Raw genomic sequence first — 6075 nt, 5'->3', positions numbered from 1 at the left:
CATAGACAAGACATTATCTGGCTATACCTGGTTAGCCATTTCATAGACAAGAAGAACTCATGTGTTACTCTGCTTCTTCCTTTATTTTTCTCAAACCAATAAATACACTATGATGATCAGTAAAGTAATGGCTCTTTGTGCACGTCGCTTGGCAAGCCGTACTTCTCGTTCTTCTCCCGTTCCCGTGGCTCTTTGTAACTTGCGCTTTGCGGTCTGGCGAGCCGCCCTCTCCCTGGCCGACATCTCGCTGCTCAACTGACTGGTTGGTTGTGGTTGGTTGCGACTGAGAGAAGGATGAAAAGGAAAGTGCACGGGCCTACCAACTGGCTCAAGCCGAGCCACCACCGCTGCCACGTGCAGATAGAAGGCAGTTGAAAGATAAGAGGACAGAGTAAAAGAGAGAGTAAAGACGCGCGTCGCAACAACCGCGTCCGCCGGGACGGACACTGGCTGAAAAAACAGACACACGACCGCAGCCCGAAGGCTGCGGCCGAATGCCACAGATATTCCCCTATGTTGTTGTTGTTGTTGTGACTGAGAGAAGGATGAAGAGGAAATTGCACGGGCCTGCTACTGGCTCTAGCCAAGCCACCACCGCTGCCACGTGCAGATAGAGGAGAGTTAAAAGATCAGAGGAAAGAAAAGACGCGCGTCGCAGCAACAACTGCGTCCGATCGCCTTTTATACAATTGCGTGACGTCAGTATTTCCTAGCGGTAGGAGCGGGAGTTAGGCCGCCGGCGAAGGCTGCGCGTCCGCAAGCGAGCGCACGAGGCCCCAGCTTTTACAGCTGTGTGTGACGTCATATCACGTGGTGCGCCGTGAAGGTCAAGTGGTAGCTACGCGGCCGTGCGCGGCGCAGCAAGGAAGAGCTCAGTTGTGCGGCTAGTATGCTTCGCATAAAAGGGGTTGTTCTAAATTGACATCGGGTTCGGGGTCATTCGGTCAAGCAGGTGAAAGACGGAGACGATACAGAAAAGAACAGCCAGGGGTGAGGAGCCTATTTTGATGTTGATGCGCCGAAGAACGCATAGTTGGGCTGTGCTGAAAGATTAGCCAAGAATAGTAAGGGCCCGTAGCGATTTTATAATGTAGTCATAGTGAAGATTTTATTGCGTGTGTTATAGATTCTAGTCTCCCACGTTGGTCGTTAAGGCGAATTGATGCCAAGCGTCTGGTGTTGAAATTCGCGAGCAAAGCGGAGCACCACCTCGTTGCTTGAGATCTCAGCGTGACCGCTCACCCCCGGAATGCGATTGTGTGGCAACGCGGTTTGTTGAGGGCCTTTTGTATATTATCGCCGAGTTGTGCAACAAATCTGATTTTTTCGGAGTTTGGACGACCGAATATGAACCTATCATTCTGAACTTGGGTGTATTCATTGATGGCCGGTACGTTCGCGGACCTGAATATACGGATTGTTTGTTTATAGACACATCTTATATGGCTGCGAAAATAACTAAGAAAATAAAAAAATAATGTGCCCTGCCACACTGCGTGTTGGCTTGTTTCCAGACACCGGAAGCTAATGACTTCATTATCTTGTTTTCTTGTTCATGGTAGAATACATCTGCTAGCGAGTCGGCCATAAGAGCGAACAATGGGTTAGGTCTGCTCAGACCCGAATGTTCCTGACTGAATTGAATAAAACTACTATTAACTTACAAAAAGAAAAATGACTGGTCAAAAATCAAATGAGTTAATTAATACACGATGCTCCAGAAACGCTGCTTTTTCGGATAACTTGTTCGCACAAGTTTTCTGTGCGAACATGTACACTGGGGACAGGATTGTGGGGATAACTCGTGAGCAGTGAAAGGCAGCTTGATTCGAGCATTGCGCTCAACCATTCCGCATAGACAACCGCGAAGAGATTGATGACGTATCTGTGCCGTAACGCACGTTTGAGTTTCCTCTTTGACTCCTCTCAAACCCTGAATGGAGCCTGATGGGACAAAATTCAAGTAATATGAGGAGGATATACTGTTAGTGTGGGATATCTATCTGTACGCGTATCACTGGGGTGTTGTAAGTGTATATTCTTCTGATACCGTAATGATTGGAAATTCATGCCGTAGTGACGAAAAGCTATACTCGAGTACAACTTAAGAAGGCAGCGGCTTTTCCCCCTCAAAGAAACCCCCTCCAGCCAATGGCGTAAGCCGATTCTCGTGACCCTGTTAGTGTGACAAAGCAGGGAGTGGTAGATAAAGCGGAATAGTTCCCTCTGTCCATAGTGGGGGATAAACTCCTCTCTCCATTGTGGCACCGCTCCCTACATTGTCACCCTAGCAGGGTCATAAGAATCGGCCGACGCTATTGGCTGGAGGGGGTTTCTTTGAGGGGGAAAAGCCGCTGCCTTCTTAAGTTGTATCCGACTATAAGTGCTTCTACACCACTGTAAGGTGGCCTGTAAGAAAGTTTCATTTTATTTTTAAAGAAAAATAGTGACTCAATATTTGCACACAACACACAAGCCAGAGAAGCATTTCTTCGTTTGTTTGCGCAGGAATACAATGACAAAATAATCAGAAGCATTCCAGGGAAAATTAGTAAAACAAGCGTGGTCATCACCGATTCGAAATGTAACACCTTTCTCGAAAAGAGCCCACCGTCCAAGCGATTGGTCTTTGGGAGGGGGGGGGGGGGGGGCTTCCGTATATAAAAAAAGATAAAAAATAGGAACAACGATTTCTACTTACAATTTATTCGTACAACCCTTTTTTTTAACTTTGTTGCTGAAAAAACAATGGCGAACGATACGATGTTATACCGTAACTCATGCTTTGAATGCTAACGGTTACATGAACAATATTTATATGTAATTCATATCTATAGACCTTTTTCAGGTGCGCGCGGCCATCTTTCGACAGCAGCGCCGTCTTGCGTGTGGCCGATTTCTCCGCAATGTTGGCTTGGGTGGCAGCCGCTGCAATACAGGCATCGAGTACTCGCCGCGCTGTTCAGCCTTATCCGAGTGTTGATTTTCGCGTGATTTTGACCTGCAAAGTGTTGCACTGTATGCACTGAGCAAGTTTGAACAAAATGGCCCGTGCTTCGGCGAGCGGCGACGCGGATGTTTCCCTGCAAGTTGTGCCGAAAATCGACATTGGAGGTGCGCGCTTCTATGCAAGTGTGCGCAATTCATTTAGCGGCTTTCTGGTATCTATGATAGAGACATTTATTAATGCGAGCACAAAAGTTGCTGAGCGCTTCTATGTCGTAGTTATAATTGTAAAAGAAAAACCACTCCGTTCCGAGCAAACAGCAGTGTTGCTGTCAAGCACTCAAGCGGTCTGCTCTGTGTTGCGCCGGTGACATGAACAGATTGAAATTGCGTTCGACCACGTCTTTCACTACATTTTCCCTTTGCACTGTCCTAAAAAACGGTACTTTCTGTAGTGCTACATGGAGAAGGCACCGCTGGAGCGCATAAGCGCACAGAATTCTGTTGCGGCTTTTGGCTTTGCATAAATTTCTTGATCACTTCGTACTAACGGTAAAATAACTGGTGAAGCGTGCAGAGTTAGGGTGGTCCACTCTTACAGGGTGAACATGCGAGTGTGTGGCAGCGCTCTTCGGTGCGCCAGTGCATCCGTCGGCGCCGAGCGTCGAAGCTAAGTGCCGCAGGAACAGAGGAAACTGGATGTGGAGCTTCGCGTCGTCTGACATTTCGCTAAACTCGGAAAAAGATGTAGTAGAGAGGCATTTGGGCCTTCGAACGCGATGTAATTTATACACTCGAAACTGGTGCACCTGCTGTGACAGTTCCTGAGGGGCATATCTGCTTGGTCCGTCCCGGGTGCGGCCGCTGTATAATGCCGAAAGAGCGAGAAATCGCGTGCGTGTGGTCGGGTGGGCACTGCGTGCCTGCTGATTGGACGTCCCTAATAGTCACATTTTTTTAAACAATCGGCACTTTGCATTATGCAGTCAGTTGAAAACAGTATGTGGTCGAAGCATGAGATGTCACGATGCAAGGTGGGCACGTCAAAGCTGCGGCCTTCAGTTTTTAAAGTCCTGCTGGTTTATCGGATATTTACTGCAAGCAAACAGCTGTGGCATTTGCACAATGCATCATGGCTTTCAAGTACTGTCAAATAGCTATGTTCACAGTGCCGTTGTCGTTATTAATCAGTTGCCAGTGTCGGCAGTTGGAACAGAAATGTTTCACGTAACCCGCAGTGCTGCTGCAACATTTACCCAAATTATTACTTATGTTATGATTTTGCAAGGGTCACAGACGACACATATCTTAGCGACATAAGCAGTAGGTGCTCGCGTGTAGGTATGTGCAGCTGAAACAGCCCGCAACCGCACTGCCACTGTGTTCTTCGCACTGCTCCGCTTCAAGCCGCCTTCGCTTCCTGTAGCTGTTTGAACAGTAGGCGACTGCGCAGTGGTTTCCCGAAGACCTCGTTTCAGCTTTAATCGCACATACACCCAAATCGGGCTACTACAGCTAAGCAACCGCATACGGTAAACACGAAGAACCGCAGAGAACGCACGGGACGCACGGGCACCGCCTTTCCGAGCCAGCCAGGGAGGAGGAAAGCAGCATGGCGGTGTTCGGCGCGCTGGGAGCGAGGCTAAAACTGAAAAAAGTCTATACATACACGCTCCAACTTAGTACCACATAGCTACTTTATCTCCAGTTCTCGTTTACATGCTACTAAAGCATGCAAATATCTTGGATTACACCTGTCTGGCAATCTTACGTGGTCAACGCTCATCAATCACATCACTGCAGCATCCACCCGATCCCTTGGCTATCTTCAACGCTCGATGAAGCTTGACCCCTCACATGTAAAATTACTAGCCTACACCACATTACTGCGCCAAAAAATGCAATATGCAGCCGTCATTTCGAACCCACATGAGGAATACCTTTCTAAGAGCATAGAAACTATCAAAATCACGCCATTAGATTTGCTCACGCCGATTATTCATCTTACACAAGTGCAACCGATCTGGAGAACCAATCCAGCTTGCCATTATTAAATCACCATCGAAAACTAGCCACTTCAGCCCTTTTTCATCGTTTCTACTATTCATTTCCATTAAGCACCTACGTCACAAAACACTCCCTGTTTTCAGCTCGTCACAAGAACAGTCAACAGGTGTAATACCCTTATTAAAAAAAAAAAAACATTTGCGCAGTCTTTCTTCATCCGAACAGAAAAAGATTGGAACAGCCTTCCCAATGCCGCTGTAATAATAGAAAACATGCTTGCATTCAAAGAAAAGCTTAGATCTTTAGACACGTTTTAGGTTTTCGTGTATCTTTCCTCTCTAACGTTGACTTATTGCACTTTGTTTTACTATGTGGTTTTTACTGTTCTCTAATCTGTTATGAATTCTCGCCCAACGTTCAGCGCTTTTTCCTCTTTTATTTATGTCTTGTTTTTTCTTTTCTATTCAAAAGCATTTCAGCGTTTTGCATTTCGATTTTCTGAGCCGTTTGCGTGTTTCATTTGTATTTTGAACCTTTATGTTGGCATTGTACAGTATGTTCGCTTTTTGGTGGTATTCCTGTAAAACTCACCCCTCACGTAATGCCCCTTGTTTGGGGTCTTCGAGGTACTTAAATAAATAAATAAATAAATAAATAAATAAATAAATAAATAAATAAATAATCCTGTAGAACGTAGAATTGTGTGAAATAAGGCAGCGGCTAGCACTGTGTACGTCCACAGTGCTCATCATGACGATGATGATGAGCACTGTGGACGTACAACGTAGGGGACTGCTTGACGCGTCACAGACAAGAAAGCGTTCCATTGCTACGTCAAAAATCACATCTTGCACTGCATCTTGCCCTGCTCGGGAAAATGTGCAAAGGCTTTTGGGAGGGCCGACCGCCCCCTCCGCCCCCCCCCCCCCCCCCCGCATGGACCGCCACTGCAAAGACGACACATCACAACCGGTGATTGAGTGTTTATTCTCAGTAGTTTTTTACTGTCTTCATTTTTGACCAGCATGGTCAAGTATTTCAGTTCTTGCGGAAAGAGACTGAGGATACTTGTTCATAGGAATCTACTTTTTACACTTTGTGCAAAGAGACTCTAACCTTGTA

Source organism: Amblyomma mixtum, chromosome 2, assembly GCF_055824585.1.
Source record: "Amblyomma mixtum isolate Tamu chromosome 2, ASM5582458v1, whole genome shotgun sequence".
NCBI lineage: Eukaryota > Metazoa > Arthropoda > Arachnida > Ixodida > Ixodidae > Amblyomma > Amblyomma mixtum.
The sequence above is the reverse complement of the archived record's forward strand: the minus strand, read 5'-3'. Positions refer to the sequence as shown.